General features: G+C 56.2%; 1 long non-coding RNA gene across 2 annotated transcripts; it reads left to right on the top strand.

Annotated features, from left to right (window-relative positions):
- Positions 1-11,265: 11,265 nt before the first annotated feature.
- On the top strand, positions 11,266-25,676 carry LOC123853718 (uncharacterized). Of its 2 annotated transcripts, none has more exons than XR_010408425.1 (3): positions 11,266-11,386; positions 23,800-24,068; positions 24,520-25,676. It is a non-coding gene; the product is annotated as an uncharacterized LOC123853718 (long non-coding RNA). The 2 variants fall into 2 exon arrangements; XR_008507129.2 differs by having other exon boundaries at positions 11,280-11,386; positions 23,463-24,068.
- The last annotated feature ends 588 nt before the right edge of the window (positions 25,677-26,264 follow it).

Below are 26,264 nucleotides of genomic sequence, written 5' to 3'. Positions count from 1 at the left end.
CCGGCCCAAGCAGGGCACCCACCCAGGAAGCATGACGGCAGCACATGCACCCGAACCCCAGGCCAGTTGGGTGCCTCAGATGTCCAGCCTCCGTATTCGGTCTCCAGGGTGACCCATAGCATGTCCTTATGTCACCCACGTGGTGGGTGTGGACCAGGCTGCACCACATAGGCCCCTTCCAGCCCCCTCTGCCTGGGGTACCCTGCTAAAGCGCCCACCTGCCTCTGCTTTTGGGGGAGCCTGGGAGGGGGCGGGGGGGCATCTGTGTGTTTGCAGGAGGGCGATCTGTACGGGGGGCAGGCTGTCTGGGGAAGAGACATGAACACATCTATGCACAGAGGCAGGACAGGACCACGCAGGGGAAAGGCCGCAGGAGGGAAGAGTTAATTGGTGGCATGAGACCCCCGGAGGTGGCCCAGGTGGGGCCAGGGCAGGATCTGGGGAGTGAGGCAGGGATCTGGAGTCTCAGGTGGCAAGGAGAGGTGAAGGTGGTTCGAGGAGCTGAGGATGAAGAGAAGGCCCCTGGGGTTCTGATCCCTCCCGGCGGCATCGCCCGGTTGGCAAGTGGTCTGACCCTTCTTGACTCCTGTCTTCCGATCACCCTAATTTGGAGAGTAACTCCTCCCGTTTGAGACAACAGAGGAGAAAGTGCTCGGAGAATAATAGTGCTGCTGGACGTTTAAGATTTTACAACATATAGAGCGCTGCGTGATTGTAGTCAAACATTCATAACTCAGCTATTTTCAAATTCATAATAATGATCAATGCCCCTGGGACTATTAAAATGCCATCCTAAGTGTTTACATTATTCTCTTGGGTGAGCGGAGCTTTGGAGAGGGAAAAAAAAAAAGGAAACTAGAAAACGCACAAACTTCTGAAAACAAGTAGGAACTTCCTTCTCTCCCTGGGAGCCTCACTGGGACCCGAGGGAGCCTGTCTCCCTGAGCCTGTCCTGGTCTCCAGCCACCTCCCCAAAGCAGCTCTGAGGTCAGCGACTCAGTGTACCCACATCTTTTTTTTTTTTTTTAAAGATTTTTTATTTATTTTTTGACAGAGAGAGACACAGTGAGAGAGGGAACACAAGCAGGGGGAGTGGCAGAGGGAGAAGGAGAAGCAGACTCCCTGCAGAGCAGGGAGCCCGATGCGGGGCTCGATCCCAGGACCCTGGGATCATGACCTGAGCAGAAGGCAGATGCCCAATGACTGAGCCACCCAGGCGCCCCAGTGTACCCACATCTTTGAAATGAGCCTCTTTGGGGGGCGAGCAGGGGGGCAGTGTCTGTGTGTGCTTGCGCATGTGTGCACTTGGAAGGGGGAGGCAGGAACCTTCTGAATCTGGGCCGGTCACAAATCCGGGGATATGCTGACACGAGGCTGGGAGGGTTGACAATACCCCCATATGTTCTTTATTTTAAAAGCTTTTGCAATGCCAGCCCGGCACCCCGGCCCTGCCCACAGTCGCCCTCTGAGGACTGCTGGCTCAGGGGGCTTGTTAGAGCTGTGTTAACAAGCCACATGCAGCTCCAGTCTCGCTGTGAGGTGGGTCCCTCTGCCCAGCACCCCATTCCTCTCTCCAAGAATGAGGTCTCTTTATGGTGACTGTGTTGTCCAGTGGAGGTGACATTGCATCATGACATTGCTGTGTTATAGCATTTAACTAGAGCTTTGTACTTCTCGGAGAGATTTCCACACATCCTGTCTGAACGAGCCTGCAAAGGACGCAATGCTCTGCCATTGGTTCCATCCTCTGCTTTGTGGCAGATCGGACGCTTGGTTCCAAAATTCTTCCTTCCCTCTCTATGTAGAATTTCACATCTGCGTCTTTGGCTAGATGACTTTGCGGTGCCCCCCACTGGAGTGGGTGCACAGCTTGCCCCAGCCCACTGAAGCTGGCTGTGGTCACACGTGGAGTGTTGGTGGGCATGACCCGGGCGGTTGCTTCAGATGTGCGTGTGTGACTGGGCCTTGTGTTTCTGTTATTCACCATGAGCAGAACGGGCTCCCTGTAGCTGCTGGTCCCCAAAGGAGACGCTTGGTCCTGGAAGTGCCCCTGCTGGCTTGTACCCATGGAGAAGAAAAAAGTTCAGTGCTTTCGGTTGTGAGTCACTGAGATTTGGGGGCTTGTCTGTTACACAGTATTATCATAGCAATAGCTGACTTATTCATGGGTCATTCATTCACTCAACAAACACCAAGTGGCTGCCATTGGTTAGGAAGGCTGCTAGGTGCTGGAGATGAAAAGACGGTGTCCCTAGATAGTCCCAAGCCTCGAGGGGTCTACAGGATAATAGAGTCATGCCTTTCAAGTTGTGGGGAGACCAGAGAAATCCTGGGGGTGGTCTTTGGAGTTTGGGGTGGAAAGGATGGAAAGGGGAACCTGAGCAAGCAGGATGCCCCATTGCTCACCCAGAGCTACACTCCTCCTATCATCTGTGTTACCTATCGGGGTCCTGAGCAGCTATTTCTGCAACTGTGCAGCCCCCGACCCTCAGGCCCCATGGGGGATCTAAGGGTGACCAGCAAAGTCTTTCTCTTTCCTCCCTTTCTGCAAATACCAGATCTGAACGACATGTGAGACCCCACCTCGCTCTTCTCTGCTCACATCTGAAGAGAGAGAGGTCAGGAGAGCAGCCCAGGGTCCCTCCTCTTTGTCCTGGGAGACACCAGCTGGGAGACACCTGTTTTGCGGCTGTGAAAACCTTCCGCGTATCAGCTAAGTCTCACCTGGTCTGTGGGTTCTTCCCGAGCTGCACATGCTGGTGTAATGAGGAATGGCCACTTTCATTCCTGCAACTTTTCTTTTCCAGTGAGTGTCTGCAAGTGCCTTGAAGAGAATTAAAACATGAGCCTCCAAGATTGTCTACTTTGGGGGAGCTGTAAGCAAACAGCAAATGCAACCTGTCGGTCCTGCCGAGTGCCCCCGATTTTTTTTTTTTTTAAGATTTTATTTATTTATTTGAGAGAGAAAGAATGAGACAGAGAGAGAGCATGAGAGGGGGGAGAGTTAGAGGGAGAAGCAGACTCCCTGCCGAGCAGGGAGCCTGATGCGGGACTCGATCCCGGGACTCCAGGATCATGACCTGAGCTGAAGGCAGTCGCTTAACCAACTGAGCCACCCAGGCACCCCCCCCCGATGTTGTTTTTTACGGTGTAACAGACCCAGCAGCCTCACGTAAAATGGCGAAGACACTGAGCTCTGTAAGAATTTCTCAGTCAGGCTCACAGTTCTCCAATGGACACGCTAGCGTTACTTTTCACGCGCCCAAATGTACAGGCAAGTCACAACTGCTCGAGCCTCGGAGTCCTGCTCTGTGAAGTGGGGTAACGGGATGCCCCTCACAGCTCACAGTGGGGCTAAGAGCTTAGGGTATTATTCATTTTTATTATCCTCACCAAAAACTATGTTTAGTCACTTTTTCTCTAAATTTCCTCCAACTTTCTGTTTGGTGTTTTCCAGATCGATGAAGCGCACAAAAGGCCCTCTGACCCTCTATTTTTGTGTTAAGGTATTATCGAAATTGTTCACAGGGAGACCCATCTGGGGCAATCCGTTTGCAACCTTCCTTCCTTCATTCCATCTCGGTTGGCTGGGCAGCGAGGTCAGGACACCATTCTGGGTCTGTTCTGTCCATGGGTAGGGCAGGTGGGCACGGGGCTGGGGGCACAGTGACAGGTCGGTCTGGGGTGGGGATTCCTGCCTGGGGGTGAGGGACATAGTCCTGCCTTTCAGGGTGTGGAGAGTTCCAGGGGAAAGAGACTAAGGAGCAGAGCTGTGGGTCCCCTCCTTCTCTACCCCCACCCCCGGAGAAGCGTTCAGAGACCCAGGCCCTGGAATCCTGGCTCCCAGAGCCTGCCCAGTCCCCACCAGCTCTCATGGTTTCTGTGGGCCTTCGCTCTGAGAAGGACTCCTTAGTGGCTACTTTCTTCCAGTTCTTATAGACATCCATTTATCCATCCATCTGTCCATCCATCATTTAACAGAAGGGACCACTTCCTGTCCCCAACTTTGGGGACCGTTCCCAGCAGTGACAAAAGCCCAGCAGCGGGGCTGGATTGACATTCTGGAAAGGGAGGTGGGGGGTCACATTTGGATCAGGGCTCACGCAGGCCTGCCTGAGATGCAGGTGCTCAGCTCCACTCGGGATGTGAGCTGGCCTGGGCTGCCGGGGAGAGCCAGCTCGGTGTGATGGGCCACTTACGGCATCTCCACACGTTCCTGTCCCCAGGTCCCCTGCGGGCTCAGGGATCTTCAGCTGTCCCCAGAAGTAGGCACCATGTAAAGCAATAAGGAGACCAGGAGACACCTCCTGCCCCAACCCTACTCTAGGGAGATATGGAGGCCGTCAGGCAAATTTGAGGCCAACTGACGTCGTTGGAGGGTAGGGCTCACTGCCCCGAGTGGGTTTGCTCATTATATGGCCAGAGGCCAGTGTGGCACCCACATTTGTGGCCCCGGGGCCAGGCCACATTAGTGGCCCTGGAGGCTTCCTCTTAGTCTTCACATGTCACACACAGTCTTTTACTTCCAGCAGGGACTGGAGTCTCTCCTTCTTCTTCCTGTCCCACCTGAGTTGGGGGGAATTGGGCACAAAGGCCAAAGGGACAGAAACTCTGGAAAAAGAAAGCTAATGTCGAGGCCGGCACCCCAAAATGACACGTTGATGACTCTTGCCTGGCGTGGTTCATCTCATCCCTCAAATCCTGCGTGTCTCAGGGAGGTGAAGTGACTTGCCCAAGGTCACCCTGCTGTGGGAAGGGCACTGCGGGTGGGCGGGTGCTGGCCCCAAACCCTGGCTTGTCTGCGTCCGGAGCCGGGCGCCCACCTCGCTGGGCAGGTGTTCTCGGTGCACAGCTGGCTGCCGCCGTTGCTCTGCCCGCCCCGTGCAGCGGGAGGGCACGAGCCCATTGCGGGCTGGTCTCCATGGCAACAGCTGATGAGTCTGCGTCAGGAGGTGGCAGGGATGGCGGGGGACAGGAGCTGGAGGGTGGGGTAGGGCTGGGAGATGGGCCGCTCTCCCGGCAGCCCTTTGGAAGAGGCTCCCAGTCCCACATCCGTCCCATCTGTTGGGGTCACTGGCTCCAGGGTGGGGTTCAGCTCTGCGCGGGGGAGACCTGCTCATTCCATGTGTGCGTCATGGACATGTACTGTGTGCTGAGCAATGGGCACGCAATCCAGGCTGTCTTCCTCTCTGAGATTATACACCCTCCGCTCCAGGCTGTCTTCCTCTCCGAGATTATACACCCTGCGAGGCAGGTGATGGGGTAATCCCAGGCCACTGTGATCAATGCTATGGTCGTGGACATTTGTGGCATGATCTAAGCTCCCACGGGAGGCACCCAAGCCAGACTTGGGAACATGAGAGGTATCCAGGAGAGGGGACTGTCTCCAAGGCTTCCTGAAGGCTAGGGCAAGAGATCCCTGCAGAGGGAAGAGACAGGGGGAGAGACAGAGATAGAGAGACCAGGGTCTGCAGGCCCCGAGTGCCCAGAGTCTGGAGCTAGGTGAAGGAAGAGGTGTGGGGTGGAGAACCGGGCCTGTCTTGGGGTCTAGATTAGGAAGGAAGGGGGTCTGCTCCAGGCCAGGGCCTGGGTGAGGGATGCATTTGGTCTTCACAAGACCCTGAATTGGGCATGCCATGATTCCCAGACCACATCTGGGGGCCCTAGATAGGCCAGGTGGGTCTGCTAGGGCATAGCCAGGCTTCTGACTCAGGAAGCTCACCCAAGGAGTATTTCCTGACCTCGAGGGTGACAGTGCCCAGAGCGGCTGCCAGGACCTTTGGAGAGCCCAGAGGAGAAGGGCCTGCTGCGGGCCTCCCGTGGTGATCTCAGCTGTCTACTCATCTCTAGACGCGTTCAGGCCATTGCACACTCAGGGTGCAGATCCCAGAGCAGGGCCGGGGCTGGGCGCCCTGGGGTCTCTCACACTCTCAGGTGCGACTGGGCTCAGTTCTAACCTCAGCTGACGCAGCTGGAAACACTGGCCACGTCCACGGGCGCATCTGGTCTGAGGAAGACTCTGGTCCCTCGCTCCTTTTGCAGGGCCCTGTTTCTTGCATCCAGCGGTCTAGAGGCAGCACCAGCCTGGACAGCTACAAGATGCTGGCGGAAGCAAGCCAGCTAAGCTCGTCCCCAAAGGCCTCCGCATTTAGACAAATGAAGGCCTGGAAGGTTCTTCGGCTGAACACTAGAGAAACAGCTTACGTCACCCAGCCTGAAGAAACAGGCAGGAAATCCCCCTGTTCCTGGGTGAGGAGAAGCCAGCCCGTATTGAGAGAAGGCTCCCTCGGGGGCCTGGGGGTGGGGCGTGCTGGCCTGGAGGGGCTGGCTGCTGAAGGTGAGGGGGAAGTGGACTTAGGGGAAAGTGGGGGACATTCTGGACCCGGAGGCACCTATGACCTGCACGATCTGTTGGGCGGGCACCAGCAAGTCGCCGTGCACCTGCCGCGTGCTGGGTTCCGAGGAGCCAGCAGCGAGCGCGCAGCTCCTACTTCCTGGGGCTTCCCGTCGGCTGCCCTGCAGGGCAACAGGGCTTTCTCACTGTGGCTGTCTTTCTGCTCCGCTCTGCTCTCCTCCGCCCTCCCTCTGCCCCCTCGCACACACACACGCGTGTGCCCGGACACAAATGCACGCTCATTTGCACACATCCGCACTCCCACTCACTTGAGCACCCTGCATTTACACATCCCCGTGCACGCACGTGCGCCCGCACACACCCTATATCCGTGTCTCCAGTCACTGTTCTCTCCCTGTGATTTCCCCACCTGTTGCCCCCTGCCATGGGAAGGGGCATGGCCTTGTCGCCCATCTGTCCCCTTGTCTGTCTTCTCTCAGTGCAGGGAGGCTTCGTGAGGACTGGCTGCCATCTCCCCAGTGCTGCTGCTGAACGGAAGTCACCAAGGGACAGAGACAGGGAGGAAACCACATCGTCACTCAGGGTGCCCGCAGCTCCTGCCCTGGCCGTGGGGGCTTGGGGCGCAGGGAGCCCGTGGCCCTGAGAGTCACCAGTCTTAGAGGCGGGGTGTGAGATGGTGTGGACCGGGAGCATGGCAAGCTGTTTCTCCCAGTCCCTTTTCAGTCTCAAGGACAGAGCCAGGCCACCCTGCTCCAGGAGGAGGGAAAACCCACGTCCCCCGAGGCTGGGCCCTGCTGGTGAAGTGGGCTCCCCTGTCTGCCTCTCTCCCTTCTTGGGCTCCCCTCCGGGCCTCTACATGGCTTCCAGTGGACAAATGGCCTTAGCCTGTCTCCTATAGGGCTTGCCCTCTGTGTGGAAGAGGCCACTGTGTCCCACGGATGTACATGGCACCCCCCGGAATTGTGCAGAGTGGGGTGACCCTGAGGCAGCAGCTCAGCGTTCCCACAGCCCACTCTGGTTCTTCAGTCCCAGTCGGGGGGGCCCGGGGCTCTGGGGACAGGGGCCCCCCGGGAGGTTCTGTATCCCTGGGTCTGACTGTGGGAGAAAATACCCATCTTCCAACCTTATGTTCTGCCAGTGGGGGTGGGGATTACCCTGCCTGCCATGGGTCGGGGGGAGGCTCATTCAGGGCCTGGCTGAACACAGAGCTCTGCTCTGTGCCTCTGTCCCCAGGTCTCTGCTCTGTACCTCCCGTCACCAGGCACTGTTCTAAACTCCTTACCTATGGGACCTCTGCATGATTCAGGGAGACGGTGCTGCTGTCCGCCCCCCCCACCCCCGCCGTGGATGTGTAGGAAAATGGCGACAGGCCAGTTCCCTTGGTTAATAAGTGGGAAGCTGACTCGATGTGATTTGAGCCCAGGCACGGGGCCATCCAGCCTCTCTCTCACGCCTCAAGGCTTGCCTGTACCACCCCCTCCATTGTTTCCGGGGAAACAAACTCTATTAGCCCCCTCACCTTGTGGGCACTCTGGCCCGGACCTCTGCCTTGCATGGTGGGCAGCCAGCCCCCTCTCTGGGAAGGCGGGACCTGGGGTGGCTCTTCTGTAGCTGGCTCCTTTGTAGACCAGGGTCCTGGTGTTTTCGTGTGGGTAAGTGAGAGTGCCAGGAGGGTCAGTCCAGAGGGCAGCCCAGTTGGGGTCCCTGGGGAGTCCATGGCAGGTGCCCAGCTGGCTCTTCCAGAGGGCGGTGGGGCACGTGACCAGGTGCCAGGCGGAAAGGAGGGGACAGTGGCGGCTTGAGTCCCCGGGGAGAGAAGGAGCACACCTCATGGAGATTTTGACTCTCCGGGGCCCTAAGGTGATACATCAGATGCCCACAGGAACCCAGCAGCAGACGCTGGTCTCCCATGGTCCTGAGCTCAGCTGGTGCCATGAGGCCAGATGCCCACCCTGACCCATCGCTCCCCTCTGCTGGCAGGAGGGGAGAGGGGAGGCCCATCTCCCAGCTGCTGGGCTTGGAGAGGAAGAGCCTCTGGCAGGTTAATACATCGCTGCACATCAGGCATCCTTCCTGAGCCTCATTTTCTGTCTTTTTCATGCTAACTTTCCCACCAGTAAAGAGCATTTTTATAAAGAAGACAAAAAAGGGCGCCTGGGTGTCTCAGTTGGTTAAGCGACTGCCTTCGGCTCAGGTCGTGATCCTGGAGTCCCGGGATCGAGTCCCGCATCGGGCTCCCTGCTCAGCAAGGAGCCTGCTTCTCCCTCTGACCCTCCCCCCTCTCGTGTGCTCTCTCTCTCTCATTCTCTCTGTCTCAAATAAGTAAAATCTTAAAAAAAAAAAAAAGAAGACAAAAAAGGGAGAGAGAACCGATGAAAGGGAGAATGGAGCACCTGGAATCCTTTTCAGCAGCTTGCTGCTGCCGGGGGTCTGATCTGAATGGCAGGCAAGTGGAGGATGCCACAGGGGGCGAGAATTTGTGGCAAACCTGCCTGTCTGCTGAGCCTGGGGCAGCGAGGGAGAGGTGGTGCATGGCTGGTTGGCCGGACGCTCTGCCTGCAGCCCAGTCTGTGCCTGGCCCACGAAGGCGCTCAGTCGTTGTTGAACGAATGAAAGAGAAAACATCACCAGATGGAGGGTAGTTAGACTCTTGGGGGGTGGAGAGTTTGCACACCTCCTCCTCCTAGGGGTTCTGAACCTGAGAAAGGCTCTGGGTTCCGCACTCATGAGCACCTGCTGTGGGGGACCTGACCACCCACGGCAAGGGGGCCCCGGCATCTTCCCCGCCAAACCGGCTGGGATCTGAGTCCATGGATTTCTCCAAATCAGAGTTTAGTGGGTCTGGCTCCCAGAAATGCCTTCGGAGCCCCCAGGCAATGACCAAGGTCACCTATTCTGAAGGAAAACCCTGGCTCTGCCCGAGCTCCTTGCACACACACACGAACGCACACGCACACGCACACGCATGCTCAACTTTCTCGCTCTCAGCATATTTGTCACACTTACTCCATTTCTCCTCTGGCTCGGTGACACAAGGTGAGCTGAAGGAGAGCTGTTTGGGTAAGGATTATGAAGGCACGGTGCCATGGAAACCACTGGAAAGCCCGAAAGCTGCCTCCATCCGGAGAACCTGCTCTGCCGCTGTTGGTCGGCCGTGTGGACCCTCTCCTAGCACCATGTGCGATTTTATTTAGGTTCCCCCTTTATGGGTCTCACGCCCCCTTTCCCCTGCTCTCCCAGGTTGTACACACCTCAGCTCAGGACCCTGCCTGTAGGTCAGTGGGATAAAGGTGCTCATGATTTTTTTTTTTTACACTTTATGATGTTTTCAGCCTCATTTTCTGGTGCTCGCTCCCCCCACCCCAGGAGGCAGCACTGATTTTCAGCTACAGATGTTGGAGGCGGAAAATGAGATTGTGATAAATAGGGAGGGTGCCAGGTCCTCTGGCAGATGCTCTGGAAATGGCCGTCATCTTTGGTCACAGAAGCAGCCCTCAATGTACCTGCAAATCTGAGGAGCCCTCACGGGGGCCGAAGGCCGGGCAGGCTCTCAGGAGACTGTCTGCACCACACTGGGGGGTCTCTTCAAGTTGGTGCTGAGATCCAGAGCCCTGCAGGCAAACTTGATCTTCCTGAGCTGCTTTCATGTAACTGTGTTGTGTCCACTGAGGGAGGCTGTGAGCTCCTGGCTCCCCACCTCCTCCTCCCTTTGGATCGTCATAATAATAGTCCCTTGCACTGGCCTTTCCGCTGACAGTTTCCAGATCCTTCATTTTGTTTATTTCCAGCCATAGCCCTGAAACACTGGCAGGTCAAGTATCATTAGCCCCACTTGAGAGAGGTGAAGACTGAGGCCCAGGAGTTTAAGTGGCAGGGCTGGGGCTGGGACCCCGGCCAAGGCTCCGGCTGCAAGGGCTGCTTCCGTCACCCTCGGCGTCTCTGGTAGATCCCCGCGGAGGCTGTGAACCAGCTTTCGGGGGTGGGCTCATGGCCCGGGACCAGGAGGAAGGAAACTGTTAAGTAGTGAGGGGCAACGAACAGGTCCCCTCCCCCTCCTCCTTTCATGGTCGGTCAGCTTCCTCGAGGAGGAGCTTCTAAACACTGTCTCTGTTCCCTGCACACGCAGGTGCTCACACACACACACACACCTGTTCATGCTTTACTCCTTTTGGGGAGGGGTCTATCCCCGCCAAATCATTAACTTTGTTCTCGTGAAGGCTCTGAGGACATTCGTTTATCTGCTGATCCTGTGAGTTGACTGGGCTCTGGGGAGGTCCTCTGGCCAGGCTGCCGTCCCCGGTAAGCCGGGGCACACCAGAGCCCACAGGACACGTGCTCACGGAGCCGGCATTCGATGCTGACCGGGGAGGCTGCATGTGTCCCAGGCTGGGCTCCTCTTGGCATGGGGGCTTGGTTCTGCCAGGGAGTGTCCTCAGAGAGGTCATTTCAAGAAGGAGGAAGTAGCAGACGCCCGTCTTCTTAAAGACTAGACTCAGAACCGGCTCAGTGCATCCTGGTGGTCAGTGACATCATGGGTAGCAGGTCCGGTAGACCTTGGTAGACCTCATCTAAATGGCCCTCTCTGGCCATGGGACGTGGCTGGCCCATGGCGTGCCTCTCTCCTCCTTCTCCTCCTCCTGTCCATTCCCTTCCAGGCCTCTGACCATTTCTCTTCATCGGCCCCCTCTTCCTTGCTTTGTCCTTGGCTCTTTCTTCTCTCAGCCCTCCACGTGACCTAGAGGTCACGTCCATCCCCTGATGCCGATACCTCATTTGGGCTGAGGACCTGAGAGCTAGCCCAGGGTCTTTAACCTTCTCCCCACATTCCTGACCGGAGGCAGAATTAAGAATTCCCAAGTGCAATCTTGCTTGTCCCGCCCAGAGGAGGACTTGTCTTCCTTCCCCAGGCTCGGTTCTCCTTGTGCAGTCCCCAACTTGGTGAGCAGATCCACCCCATCCATGGCCTGGACTTCCGACCCCCCAGGTGCCCTCCCACCAGTGCTCCTGGATTATACAACACACACCACCTGGGTAAGCAGGAAAAAACACCCAGAGGTCGTTTAAAACAAAATAAAAGGGAGGGGTTGTGCACGTCTCAAGGGTTTTGTTTCTTTAGAGGGAAAGCGGAGAGGTGGTTGTTTAAAGCAGAGATCTGGGAGCAGTCCCAGCTTAATTGGAAAACCGCATTCAGACTGACTGGAGAAGCCTCAGGAATGGCAAACAGCTCCTCCCTGCTCGGAGGAATTTTCTGGAAACCATAATGGCCGTTCTTCCCAACCACAGGCTGGTCTTTCTGGCAGAATTAGCGTGAGTATGTGGTCTGGGTGGCCAGGCTGGAGTCAGCCTGGATGCTTCCACAGTCTGGGCTTCTCCAGCACTGATGAATGGAAGCTGGGGTTCGGGGGTGTGTGTGTGGTGCCCAGGAGCTGAGGGTCACGGAAATTGCCCCACGGCGGGGAGCCCCGTGGGCTGCAGCTTGGCCGGGCCTCTCAGCAGCTCCCCGCTGCCCCAGGAGCCCAGGCTGATGAAAGGGGCCGGTGACTGCTGAGTACTGTCCCGGGGTGGGCGCTTTGCAGTCTGTCCCAGTTAGTCCTAAGGGACATTCGGTTATGTTTTCCATTTGTCATAAGGGGAAACAGGCCAGGGTGGTGAGGAATGTGCCCAAGATGTCACAGAGGAAGTGCTGGGTCCAGCCAGGTCTGATTCCACACCCAGCCCTGGGCGCTGCCTGGCTGGCCACAGCCCTGTGATGGGGGAGGCAGGGCCCGAAGCCGGGCCTCAGAGGGCGGGCCGACGCCCTGGGGTCCAGGATGGGGCTGGACGCCGGGGGGATGGGGATGTCCTCTGCCGGCGTGGCTGCAATGGGTCTCCCCCCAGCGTGGTGCGGCCCCTCTTTCCTACCTGCTCTCAGGTAGTGGGCTGGTCCAGATCAGGGCTTGGCTGCTGAGGCCAGGAGTGGGGCAGGAAAGGAGGGTGTGGACCCATCCTCCATGAGGGTGATGACACTGGTGGGAGGCGGGTGCCTGGCGGGGGCCTGGGAGGTTTGAGTCTGACTGGGTCTTTCTGGGAGCTCCAACAGCGCTCTGCGGGTGCCTGGCGGGGGGGAGTCACCCCTTCTGGATATATCATAGAGATGCAGCCGTGGGAGGGAGGGTGCGGCTTTGTGAACCAGCAGTCAGGTGCTTATTGAAATATCAGAGATATTGGGTGTACCCGAGGCACTTACATTTTTTACTTATTTGTGTAATAGTTTTACTTAAGCAATGACTACTTACTTACAAGGTGCAAAAATCATGTACAAGCAAGAGCAAGGTTTGCAAGAAATATGAGCTGGGTAATTAAAAAAAACCCTTTTTTGTGTGTCTCTATAAGATAAAGACCATTTATTTATTTATTTGGGAGGAAGATGGGGGTGAGGGGCAGAGGGAGAGAGACTGTTTTTTTTTTTAAAGTATGTATTTATTTGACAGAGAGACACAGAGAGAGAGGGAACACAAGCAGGGGGAGCAGGAGAGGGAGAAGCAGGCTTCCCGCGGAGCAGGGAGCCCGATGCGGGGCTCGATCCCAGGACCCTGGGACCATGACCTGAGCCGAAGGCAGACGCTTAACGACTGAGCCACCCAGGCACCCCGTGAGAGAGACTCTTAAGCCGGCTCCACGCCCAGCATGGAGTGCCACTCCAAACTCCATCTCATGACCCTGAGATCACGAACTGAGCCAAAACCAAGAGTCGGACACTTAACCGGCCGAGCCACCCCGGTGCCCCTGTGGTTAGGATTTTTGAAGGGGTCTTTACCTGGGGCATCTGAGTGGCTCCGTTGGTTAAGCATCTGATGGGGAGTCCGCTTCCTTCCTCTCTCTCTGCCCCTCCCCCGGCTTGTGCACTTTCTCTCTCTCTCAAATAAATAAATATATCTTTAAAAATAATAAAAAAACATAAAATTCATAACCACAATCCATGATCACAGCAGACAGAGCTTCTGTGCTGCCATCCCACTGTTAAGTTACAGAGAGCCGTGACCTTCCGTTTGATCCAGGAGGGATGCAGAGCCTTGAAAGGCAGCTTCCAGCAACACCTTCTAGTATCCTCACCAAGTGCCCCGACCTGGACTAAACCCTTTCCTTGTGTTAACTCCTTTACATGTCCCCACAAACCCATGACACAGGCACCAAGGTTGTACCCATTTCATAGGTGCAGAAACTGAGGCATGGAGAAGTGACTTACCCATGGTGGCACTGTGTGGGATTCCTAGCAGAGTGTGAGGTGAGGGAGGCTCGAGGCACCCAGAGAGCATGGTCCAGGTTGGATTTCCCGGGCCATCACGGAGCTCTGGGAAGTGTCCAGCAAGGAGTTCCCCGGTCCTAGGGTTTTATAAAATGTGTATGAGGAAGATATTTTTATGTTCTTTCTTGAAAGAGTCCCCACATATGCATATGCGTCAAGCTCCATAAATCCTGGATCCTCCCTTTCCAAGTCGGGAGACCAAGCTCAGCAGCTTGCCCACTCCTTAGGCAAGAATCTAAGAAGCAGGGGCGCCTGGGTGGCTCAGGCGTTAAGCGTCTGCCTTCATCTCGGGTCATGGTCCCAGGGTCCTGGGGTCGAGCCCCACATCGGGCTCCCTGCTCGGTGGGAACCTGCTTCTCCCTCTCCCAGTCCCCCTGCTTGTGTTCCCTCTCTCGCTGTCTCTCTCTATCAGATAAATAAATAAAATCCTTCCTGAGCCCTTGACCTCGGGCGCCTGCCTCCGCCTTGCCCTGGCGGGGCCAACCAGATCTGATCCTGAGTTGCAGAGGGAGTCAGGTGTGCAGGCAGATGGCGATGGGGGGTGAGTCTGGCTCTCAGCGGTGTTTATTCTGTATCTCATGGTGGCCGCAGGCTCATGATATGCTACCGGGCTTTGTTTTCCCCATGCTTCTTCTCAATGTCAATAAGCCATTCATTCATTTATTCCACAAGCATGTACCAGTGCCCACCAGCTGCCTGGCACCCAGCTGAGCGTGAGGGACAAGGTGGCGAGCAAGGGACATGTACTCCTGCCTTCAGGAGTTCATGCTCTGCAGGGGCAGGAGAACAGTGTGGCAAGTCCGGGAAGGGCAAGGAAGTACAGGAGCCTATGTGTTGGGGGGCTCTGACCCGCCTGGGGGGTGCGGTGGGCCTGGGTGATGCTCCTGACCCTCTGCAGCGTTTGTTGACCTGTTCTGCCCACCTTGGATTTGTAGGCTGGGCACGGAACGTCTGCCGCTGGATCTGGAGGTGATGTTTCTTTTAATTCCTGGTGATCAGATTGGCGGCCCAGACTTTGCCTCTGCCCTCTTAGGTCTCAGCCCCTGTGCTGGGGAAGAGATGAGGGCCTCAGTCCTCTGGCCCTGGTGCTGTCCCTTGCCCAGCTGGCCCCAGCCTGCCCCAGTCGCTGCTGCCCCTGTCATCCGGCACCGGGCGGCGGTGGCTCAGCAATGGCTTGTGAGAGCAGCTTGCATTCTGGTTGCCTCAAAAAATCTGCCCTAAATTGCTTCTTAAAGTGTCTGTGACATTTCCCCTCCCACTAATCACTTAAAGATATGTTTTTCCCCACTTAGTCTATTTCCCCCAGCCCCCCATCACCTCCCACCTCCCCTCTGGCAACCGCCAGTTTGTGCTCTGTAGTTAGGAGTCTGTTTTTTGGTTTATCTCTCTTTTCCTATGTTCATTTTTTTTAAGTTCCACATAAAAGTGAAATAATATGGTGTTTGTCTTTCCCTGCCTGACTTATTTCACTTAACATTATACCCTTTAGGTCCACTCATGTTGTTGCAAATGGCAAGATTTCCTTTTTTATGGCTGAATCATATTCCATGGTGTATCTATACACCACATCTTCTTTATCCATTCACCAGTTGATGGACACTTGAGCTGCTTCCATATCTTGGCTATTGTAGATAATACTGCACTAAACGCAGGGGTGAGCCTATCTTTTCAAATTAGTATTTTTGTTTTCTTTGAGTAAATACCCAGTAGTGGAATTACTAGATCATACAGATTTCTGTTTTAATTTTTTGAGGAACCTCCATACTGCTTTCTACAGTGGCTGTGCCCGTCTGCATTCCCACCAACAGTGCACGAGGGCTCGTTTCTCTGCATCCTCGCCAACACTTGTTTCTTGTGTTTTTTATTCTAGCCATCCTGACAGGTGTAAAGTGATATGTCATCGTGGCTTTAATTTGCATTTCCCTGACGATGAGTGATGTTGAGCATCTTTTCATGTGTCTGCTGGGCATCTGTACGTCTTCTTTGGAAAAATGTCTACTCTGGTCCTCTGCCATTTTTAAACTGGTTTATTTGTTTTTTGGTGGTGTTGAGTTGTATGCATTCTTTATATATTCTGATATTAACCCCTTATCAAATATGTCATTTGCAAATATCTTCTCCCATTCAGCAGGTTGCCTTTTTGTTTTGTTGATGGTTTCCTTCTCTGTGCACGTAAAGATATGTTTGAACAGAGAAGAGCTTGACCCATTTCCTGAAAGGCCCTTTATCCTTTGGGGATTGCCAGCAAACAGGAGGCTAGGGAGAACCTCTGAGCAGTAATTTACATCAAGGGACAGAGTGGGTGGCAGCCCAGGTGGGAACTCTGTCTCTTCTGTCACCATGGCCTGTAGCCCTTTTCCAGACCCACCAGATCACATGACAAGGTGGCAGCCATTTATCCAGAACGATGCCCTGCAGGGTGGTGGGGACTGGTTTTTGAGGCCAAGAGCCAAGAAGCCTTCTCTGATGATGTGTTGTAAACTCCCACTACCCTTGGACTGGCTCATTGTTAAGCAGCCAAGACTTCTCATTCATTCATTCATTCATTCATTCATTCATTCACTCACCCATCCATCCATCCATCAAGCATTTACTCAACTGTACTGGGTGCCAAGGGCACCTCGAGCCCATAGGAAGATGGGAGGCTCCCTGGAGGCACAGATGGGCCAGCGGGGTTCTGCAGGAGGAGAGGAGCTGCCTGGGAGAGAAGCTCAGTGGTGGTGGCCAGTGTGTTCAAGACCCAAGGCCTAAGAGCTGCCCTCGTGGCGGCTGGGTGAGGGCCGGGCAGGTGTATGCTTTGGCAGAGCCATGTGGTTGGAGGGTGATGGGTGTGAGTGGGAGCCCCATGTTGTGACATGAATGAAGGGTTTCTGAGTCTGGGCTCTGCAGGCTTGGTGGCTGGCTGCAGGGGTGAGGGGAGCAGAGACCTTGAAGGGGACCCCCATATCTGGTTTGAGCAGAGCACAGGGGCCATTCTGGAGGAAGGGGAGCCAACCGACTGATCCAGAGAAAACGTGCTTGTCCAGGTGAGCATCTTTTCAAGGGATGTCCTCTACAACAGCCTGGAATGATGTGGGCTATTTGGTGAGGAGACAGGGCTCCTCCTGCAAGGTGGTGGGTGTGGGGAAGAGCAGGATAGGGAGCAGGTGTCCTTCACGCTGTGCGATTCCTTTTGTTTCTGGCTCCGACACCCTCGGCGCTGGCCTTCCCGCTGGGTTTGTGGACACATAAATCATTAGATTTAATTAGTTGATCACACAGTCCCCTCGCAGATGCTAGAACCCTGGTGAAGTCCAGCCCGGTTGTTGGACGAAGAGGGAAACGTGGTGGGATCTGTGGCAGCAGGGAGCTGGGATCACGTCGACCCGCTTGCTGAAGCAACATCCCGTGGGTGCGGATGACTTTGCTCCCACCAGCAGTTTGGAGGACAGCAGTCAGGGCCCCCGTGGTCGTCCACGCCACGAGATGCGGTGAGCACGGAGGAGAGGACTTGCACGGGATCAGGATACCTGGGTTCTTGGTCTGCTCTGCCTCCCACCGGTTCTGTGACTTGAGTTGACTTTTCCACACCATCTTCTCATCAGTCAACTGGGACACAGTGATGGGCTGGATTGTCCCCCAGAATCCACATGTGGAAGCCCTAATTCCCTGTGCCTCAGGATATTTGGGGATAAGCACCTTGATCTTGGACTTCCAGCCTCCAGAACAGGGAGAAAAGAAGGATCTGCTGTTGAAGCGCTTGCGTCTGTGGTGCTTCCCAGTGGCAGCCTGAGCCGACCAACATGGACCCTACTGGGCAGTTCGGGGTGGTGGGAGGGCCCCGCCAGGGATGGCGAGCAAAAGTGCCGGGGAGAGCAGAAGGCCATGGGCACGCCTCTTTCTTTCCCTTGTATTCCATTAAGGAGAGAATCTCCTTTGGAAAAGATATGTCTTTACTACCTCTGCCTGCTAACACTTGGAAATCTCCCTTTTTAAAAGGGAGGCGAAATTCTCATGCCATAAAATCAACCGTTAATTGTTTGAAAGCGGATACTTCTGTGGCGTTCAGTGTGTCCACAGTGGTGTGCAGCCAGCGTCTCTGTCCAGCTCCCGGACACCGTCATCAGCCCGGAGGGAGCACCCATGCCCATTGCCCATCACTCCATTCAGGCCTGGCCCCGTCCCTTCCCCCCGACCCCCCCGTTCCCCTACCATCCCTCCTGCTCCCTACTGTCACCCTATCCCCCACCCCCAGTCCCCCCACCGCCCCCATCACCTCCACTGCCCCCCCGCCATCCCCCCACTGTCCCCCCACCCCCAGTCCCCCCACTGCCCCCATCACCTCCACTGCCCCCCCGCCATTCCCCCACTGTCCCCCCACCCCCCAGTCCCCCCACTGCCCCCATCACCTCCACTGCCTCCCCGCCATCCCCCCACTGTCCCTCCACCCCCCAGTCCCCCCACCGCCCCCATCACCTCCACTGCCCCCCCGCCATCCCCCCACTGTCCCCCCACCCCCAGGCCCCCCACCGCCCCCATCACCTCCACTGCCTCCCCACCATCCCCCCACTGTCCCCCCACCCCCCAGTCCCCCCACCACCCCCATCACCTCCACTGCCCCCCCCGCCCCCCCCCACTGTCCCTAGTTTGCTTTGTCTCTACGGAGTTACTTATTCACGATATTTCATAGAAATGCAATTACATTATCTTTGAGCTTTTACCTAGAATAATGTTTTCAAGGTCCATCCACGCTGTGGTGTATGTCAGCGCTTCATTCCTTTTTAGGGCTGAAAATATCCCATTGTGCAGACGGACCACATTTTGCTTATTCTTTCTTCTGTTGATGGACGATTGGGCTGTTTCCACCTTTTGGCTACGTGAACAGAGCTGCTGTGAACACAGGGCACAGTAATTGTTTGGAAATCAATTTTTAATTCTCTTGGGCACATACCTAAGAGTGGAATTCCTGGGTTATATAGTAATTCTATGGTTAAATTTTTGAAGACTGGACATCTCTCTTTTTAATCAAATGGGAGCATGCTTCAGGATGCAAACCTTCAGCCGGTAGGAGAGCTCAGCTAGGCTTCGATGACCTTGATTTTTTTTTTTAAGATTTTATTTATTTATTTGACAGAGAGAGACACAGTGAGAGAGGGAACACAAGCAGGGGGAGCGGGAGAGGGAGAAGCAGGCTTCCCGCGGAGCAGGGAGCCCGATGCGGGGCTCGATCCCGGGACTCCGGGATCATGACCTGAGCCGAAGGCAGACGCTTAACCGACTGAGCCACGCAGGCGCCCCGATGACCTTGATTTTTAATGGTACTGATGTTTACAGGATCAGAACATCATACTGAATTTTCATATTGTAGTAGTGACATAAACTTTTCTTTTAAATTAAGTGTTGCTTTAAACAGTGATTGGCAAGCCCCGGCAGGTGAGCCCCACACAGGTGGGTCATGCTGTCTGCTTTGTCCACGCTCTGACTCCAGCCCTGGCACATATTAGGTCCTCCATGGGCGTGTGTCTGATGGATGCACACACACATGCATTTGCCTGTGTGTCCAACCGTGGACATATGTGCGCAGGTTCACTGTTCTACCACAGGCGTGGGGGGGCATAAATCCGGCAGAAACGATGAAGGTGCGGAGCAATGTCTGTGAAGCCTGGCACAGACATCAGCCCGGAGAAAATGCCAAGGTTGGGACCCAGCCTCCCAAACTCATCTGCTCAGATTCTGGACACCTTCTGAGCCTTTCTGAGCCTTCGTTTCTTCATCTGAACCATGGGTTGCTGAGAGAATGGATTGCACTGAGGCACGCGACATACCCGAGCAAGTTTAGCTGCCATCACTGATCATGCACGGCACCTGCAGGGCGGACCCCAGGATGGACTGCGGCAAGAAGGGTTGGGGAGGCCCTGCCATGCAGCCTGGACAGGGGAGGCTGGGAGCCGGGTCTGCAGAGGGCAGGGCTGGCCCAAGGCCGCCGTGGGTGTGGTCGCGTGCTCCCCACGGCACAGGGGAAGTGACATCATAGCAACAGCATCTTGTATTTGGCTGGGGCTTACATGCTTTCCAAAAGTGTTTTCACCTCCCTGTTTTCCACCCAAGCTGCCCCCAGCCTGACAGGCCGGCAAAGACAAAAATTGATTCCCCTTTCTAGACGAGAAAGCCTGAGCCAGAGCTAAGCGAAGGGGCTCCCCGAAGTTCACATAGCCGGTCAGTTCAAGAGCAGGGATGAGTGAGCTGGGAATTGTCTTGGCTTCGCACACCCACATCCAACATCCCCTGTCTCTCCTGTGGCTTTCAAACCTGCTGGCTCAGCAGTCTGGCCCAGGCCCGGCCTGGGGATCTGTATTTTAGGTGCCACCGTGACATCTCACGCTGCCTCATTTTGCAGAGCTCTTGCTTGGATCCTGAAGCACCTGCGAAGTAGACACATTTGTCTGGATCTTGAGAAGACAGAACCATCCACCCCCAGTGGAGAACAACTCGGGAGGAGGGTGGTGGTGGGATTCGAGCCAGGGGTAGAATGCTGTATGATCCTTGCATGAAGACGGAGGTCCCTCCTCATATGCCGTGGCCCTAAGCCACCTCCTTCCCTTCTGCCTAGGACGCTGGATTCCAGACAGTGCGCATTCCTCCGCGTGTCCCCACGCCATCGAGCTGGGCCCCTGCTCCCCGTCCCACAGACGCCGACCTCTCTGGCTGCCCCCACTGTGGGCTGAGTTAAAGGGGCACAGATAATGGGGCTCAGCTGGGGATCTGGGCTTGTGTCCACAGGGAGTGGGGGAAAGCCGGCCCCTCCCAAGCCCAGCACCAGCGACTTTGACATGAGGTGCTGAATGTCCTGTGTGGGCCTAGAGCGCCCCAGGGAGCAGCAGTCTTTGGAATGACAGGGAATTCATTACCCCTTCCATCACTGGGCGCCTCCCCCAGTTCCTTTCTCTCGAAAAGATCCTGCCAGCCTTGCTGTTTATTTACGTGGTAATTTATTTTTCCTGCTGCTGGTCTGGGTGTTCCTTGGAAATTTCCCCAGGAGCAACTTAACCAACTACCCTTCAGGAGGGCCCTCCCACCTCTCAACCCTCACACACCCCATCGGGGCCCCAGACCCCCTCTCTGCAGGCCACCACCTGACACCCCATACTACTTGATGTGACAGCCCTCTGGCCAGCCTCGTTTAGGTTTTGGAGGTGTCCCTATATCCATTGTTGGGCCGCTCACGACCACCAGTTTCCCCTAACAGGCAGCCACTTTCCAAGGCCCCTCTGCTAACTTCAGCGGGGTGAGGAAGAGGAAGCTGCCTGTGTGCATAGAAGGTTCTCCTACGTGTCTGTGCTAGGACGCTAGCTGCATGCCCCTGGGTGCGGGGACAGAACGCGGAGAGCAGGAAGGAGAATGGGATCCCTGGACCTCCAGGAGCTTGAACGGAACGGGCAGCTGTGTTGGCACCCAGCTGGATGGTGGGGCCCGGGGACGCGCAACCACGCTCTGCGTCTGTGGCTTCCCACACAAGCCAAGTGCAAGGTGGACCACCAGCTAGCCCAGAGACCTGGGCTGAACCCTTCCTTCTCTGGGCCTCAGTTTACTCACCTGGGAAAGAAGGGGCTGGTTTCCATCCCTGCTCCCAATCTCAGGAGCCCCAGAGACCGTGGATCTCATACCACTCGGCAGGTAGATGTTCCCTTCTGTTTAGAGTTTATTGGTGCTGCCTTGGAAATGAAGCCAAGGTCACCTTCCCAACTGGAGTCCTGGGTGGGTACATTGTTCAGGGCCGCAGGCTGTGCTGGCTCCCAGGTCACCACTGTTTTCAAATGTAGGTTTTATTGTTATTCAAGTATGGTGGGCCAACAGACCAGGGGTCAACTGCCATTGGAAAGACTGTGACTCACAGATCCCAAGAGGAGGGGGCATGCCCTGCCCTGCAGGGCCACCGGGGAAGCACCAGGGTCGGTCACGGTCACGGGGCAGAGGGACAGAGGGGAAGGCAGGATCCACAAGTTGTGCTGTGGTTTTCACGGGAAAGAATGGGCTTGGGATTGGCGAGTTGGAGTCATGTCAGTGGCCTCCGGCGTGTGACCCGGAGCAGGTTGTTGTCTGGTCCCTGGCCCTGGGGTGATTAGGACGGGGGAATATTGGCCCCGAGTGCAAAGAGGATGGTTGGGGTGCAGGCTCTGGGTCGGTCTGTATACAAAAGATGGGCTCCCTGGGAGCAGAGTGGTCTGCTCTCTCTGGGAGGCCGCCAGCCCTGGAGGGACCCCGGACGCCAGCGCACCGGGAATACAGAACAGCGCAGAGTTAATACGGGCACCTAACAAAATGTGTGCTGCTTGTAATTTGTCATTTTTTAAAAATTAATAGACTTTATTTTTTAGAGCAGTTTTAGAAAGATTGAGCAGAAAATACAGAGTTCCCGCATACCCTCCATTTCCCCCGCACGCACACACAGGGTTTCTCCTATTATCAACCTCTTACATGAGGGTGGCACATTTGTTATAATTGAACCAGTGTTGATACATTATTATTAGTCAAGAGTCCACAGTTTACATTAGGGTTATCTTGGTGCTGTGCATTCATGGGCTCGGACAAATGTATGACATGCGTTTGCCACCATGGTGTCATAGAGAGTAGTTTCACTGCCCTAAAAACCCTCTGTGCCTCCCATGCCTCCCTTCCCCCCAGCCCCCAGCAGCCGCTGATCTCGTCGCTGTCTCCGCAGCTCTGCCTTTTCCAGAACATTGTACAACTGGAATCATACAGCTTTTTCAGACTGACTTCTTCCCTTAGTTATGTGCGTTTAAGGTTCCTCCGTGGCTTTTCTTGGCTTGGTAGCTCATTTCTTTTTTTTTTCCCCGATAGCTCGTTTCTTTATAGCACTGAATAATATTCCATTGTCTGGATGGACCACAATTTAAATATGATGTTTATCCATTACTATGATCTTGAAGGAAGGCAGTGGGCTCCGTTGTAAGGGCCGGGCTCACAGACGTGCGTAGGCAGGCCCGGGGCGGGGGGTACAAGGCGGTGAGGATCTCCGTGCTCCCACGGAGGCCGGAGCAACTCTGGGCTCAGGGTCCGGGCCATTGTTGGCGTTCTCCTCCTCACGGGGCTCGCGTAGACAGCCGGCTGTGCCCCGCTCTTTCTCAGGGAAGCCTTCCAGGGCCGGCCGGCACCTCCTCCCGCCACAGACCTGCAGGCAGGAGAATCAAGGAGGGGCAAGGGGATTCCCAGGTTGGCCAGTCGGCTTTAAGTGTGAACACGGTCCACACGCTTACCTAATGATCTGTCGACAGCTTCGAGAAGTTAACCGCCCGAGAGAGAGGTGCTGCTGGGCCAGAGGGTCCGGGTCTCCCCGAGGCCCTGCCCACGGAACGCGGCCTCCCCTGGCAGCCGGGCCGGGCCTGCGGAGCTCCCTGGCTGGGACAGCAGGCTGTGGGCTGTGGCGAGCTGGGTGGGCTCCGTGGGCTCTGGCCCTCCTCAGAGTCCCTTCCTTTACTTTCCAGACTGGAATGAGGTCCACCCAGCGCCTGGGACGTGTTTTGCTGCCCTGAGGCAGGCTCCTGGCTGAGACAATCCCAGACAGGGCGTCTGCCCTCTCCTTTCCCCTCGGCCAAGGCCCTGTGCTGGCGGCCTGGCGAGCCCAGGACGTGTGCGTGTGCGCGCGTGTGCGTGTGTGCGCCTGAGTGTGTGTGATGTATGTGTGCGAAGAGGCTGCAGGTGCTGTGGACAGCCCCCGGGACCCAGAGATCTATGGGGGAACCCACAGGTCCGGCAAGGGCCGACGGGGAGGGGGTGCCCAGGCCTGGCCGCCCCTCCCCAATTTTCTGTCCGTCCCACTTGCAGTTTCTGAGGTGGCCCCAGCGCCTGGAGTCTCAAACTGCTCAAGGCCGTGAGAAGGCCACCGTGGAACAGTGACAATGAGTCAGAGGAAAAGAGCGCCCCTCTCATCTCGCCCGTGACACTCAGATCCAGTGTAGAAATCACCCCTCGGCCAGCCTGGTTTGCACCGGACGCCTCGGTGTCCTGGTTCCTCACACCCTCTCCTGGAGGCCCCCCGGCGGCTGGCTGCCCTGCTGGGCGAGCGCGCAGAAAGAAGCAGGTGCAGATGCTCTAAGGCCAGGAGTGAGGTTAGTCCTGGTACCTCTCCTTCCAAACCTGACTCACAGTCCTCCTCTTCCAGGCAGCCCTGACTCCGCGCAAACCTGAGCCTTCCTTTCCCTGACCCCCTCGGCTGGCAAGAAGGGGCTCCACCCACCTGTCTGTCATGCTCTCTAGTGTTCTCCTGGACGTCCCTGCCCAGGTGCCGTAGGCCGACCTTGTCCTTGAGGAAGGAGGGCGGGGAGCCCGTGAAGGTGGCTGACACCTGCCTCCAAGGCCCCGTTCCCTGAGGGCAGAGTGCTACGGCAGGACGCACACTCAGCAGACAGCCCGCCGACGCTGTGGGCTCAGGTGAGATCAAGTCCCTGAAGGTGTGTCTGGCTAATGCACCTTCTGTTTCCCCACTGGTCCAAACAGAAGAAAGGAGGGGCCTGGACCAGGTACCCAAGGTGCTTCCCATGTGCCTGTCCCTGCGACCTTGTGCTCCTGTGACCTCCAGCCCCATGCCCTGCATCCTCTGAGCTCTCCCTGCTGGGCCTGGAACCAGAGAGGGGGCCAAGGACAGGCATGTGGGAGGGAGCTATTTGCCCAGACCCTTGAGAGGCCTCTGGGAGTGAGGGCAGGTCCAGGCCGCCCAGCGCTGGCGGGGAGAAGCCGCTTGCCCCAGGGACCCAGCTCTGGGCTGGTGCTGCCTGACCTCCACGCTGAGGGCCACAGCGGCTCAGCGAGGTCGGCGTCTGTCCCGGCACCCTGTCTGACGTCTGCCCCCCTCCCTGACTTGGGCTCATGTCTCCTCTGGCAGAGTCGCGAGGTGGAGAGGAGATGGGCCAGCGACCACAGTGTGAAGACAACAGGAAGCGCGTGAGCATCTCTCAGGAGGCCTCGGGAGGGAGGGAGGGGCCTTTCAGATTGATTGATGGCCCATTTTACCCTCTGGTCAAACTAGCGTGGTGGAGAAGACCCAAGGCTGGCACTCAGAACCCCGAGAATCTTCTGCCACTGCCTTGCTGTGTGCCTTAGGGCAAGTTGCTTACCCTCTCTGAGCTCATCAGTGAACGGAGACAGGGGACCTAGAGGGCTGGCAAGTGTAACCCTTCTTCCCAGGGAGGGGGAGTCCTTTCCAGGGGGATGTGGGCAGCCCCAGAAGGAAACTTGTCCCTTCGACTTTAGTGCGTGTCCTGAGGAATGCATGTCTGAAGGTGGGGACCCGTGGGTGGAGGTGGGGAGGGATCGCACCCAGCCCAGCATGGGTGCAACGGCACCTGAGGATTTGGAGGGAGAAGCTGGGGGGTGGACCGGCCAGAGCAGAGGCCTCGTGTCAGCCCTGCTTGGTGGCAGGCTGAATCGCTGCTTAGTGGGTGGGGCTGGCAGTCAGCATCGACTCAAGTCACCTACCAGTTACTGTTTGCTGTGGGTAGAGTCCTACTGTTCACTATTTAGCAAGCTGTAAATAAAAATGGTAATATCTTCATCATTGACCCCTTACTGTGTCGGGCAGCACGCCGATCGCTGAATGTGGGCTCTCCCACTCACCCTTTATGGTAACCCAAGGAGGCAGTATTGACATTAGGGTCAGTCCATAGACTGAAGACAACGGGGCACAGAGAGGTTAAGTAACTTGCCTGAAGTCACACAGCTAAGTGGCGGAGTGGAATTTGAACCCAGGCCTACCAGAGCTGTAGTTCTGGCTTTAGTAGGGCAACACTGGTTTTTAATGATAATAGTGAACAGCCTGGAGGACATGGGGCCTCTGCCCTTCCTGACCTGCTCCAAGGACTTCTCAGGGGACCGCTTGTCCTCTATGTGTCCTGCAGCTCAGACGGTCAGAACTACCCTCCATCGCCCTGAGACTTCTCCCGTGGCCTGGCCGGGGGATGCTGCCACCCTGCCCTCCACCGGCACCCCGCCGAATGAGAGGCCTGCCCGGGTCTTTGGTTACAAAAAGACTTTTTAACTTTACTCTAGAATCTGCTCAGGGTTTTTTTTTTTTTTTTTTTAAGATTTTATTTATTTATTTGAGAGAGAGAGAATGAGAGAGAGCACATGAGAGGGCGGAGGGTCAGAGGGAGAAGCAGACTCCCCGCCGAGCAGGGAGCCCGATGCGGAACTCGATCCAGGGACTCCAGGATCATGACCTGAGCTGAAGGCAGTCGCTTAACCAACTGAGCCACCCAGGCGCCCTGCTCAGGGTTTCTTTTGCAGAAGGAAAGGGATTTGATTTTCAAAATCGGATGTCAGCGCAGGCATTTTAGAGACAAGTTTCTGTGTAAAACAGGGGGTGCGGGTCAGTAGAGGGGGGTGGCGTGCCGGGGGGCTGGGAGTCAGGGGGGCCTGAAGCAGGGCGGGGAAGAACAGGGCCTTGACCCATGAGTGGTCACCTTGTGTCATGTGCACATGTGAGTGCATGTGTGAGTGTCTGCATAGTGTGCTTGTGCTTCAGTGTGTGTGTGGCTGTGTGTGCGTGCACGCGTGTGCATGCTTCGGCGTGTATGAGTGTGTGTGTGTGTGTGTGCATGGATGGCTTTCTGTTGTCTCCACTGAGGTGGG

The sequence above is a fragment of the Mirounga angustirostris genome, unplaced genomic scaffold, assembly GCF_029215605.1.
Source record: "Mirounga angustirostris isolate CCGP_5_RB_7025 unplaced genomic scaffold, mMirAng1.0.hap1 SCAF_17, whole genome shotgun sequence".
NCBI lineage: Eukaryota > Metazoa > Chordata > Mammalia > Carnivora > Phocidae > Mirounga > Mirounga angustirostris.
The sequence above is the reverse complement of the archived record's forward strand: the minus strand, read 5'-3'. Positions and strand labels throughout refer to the sequence as shown.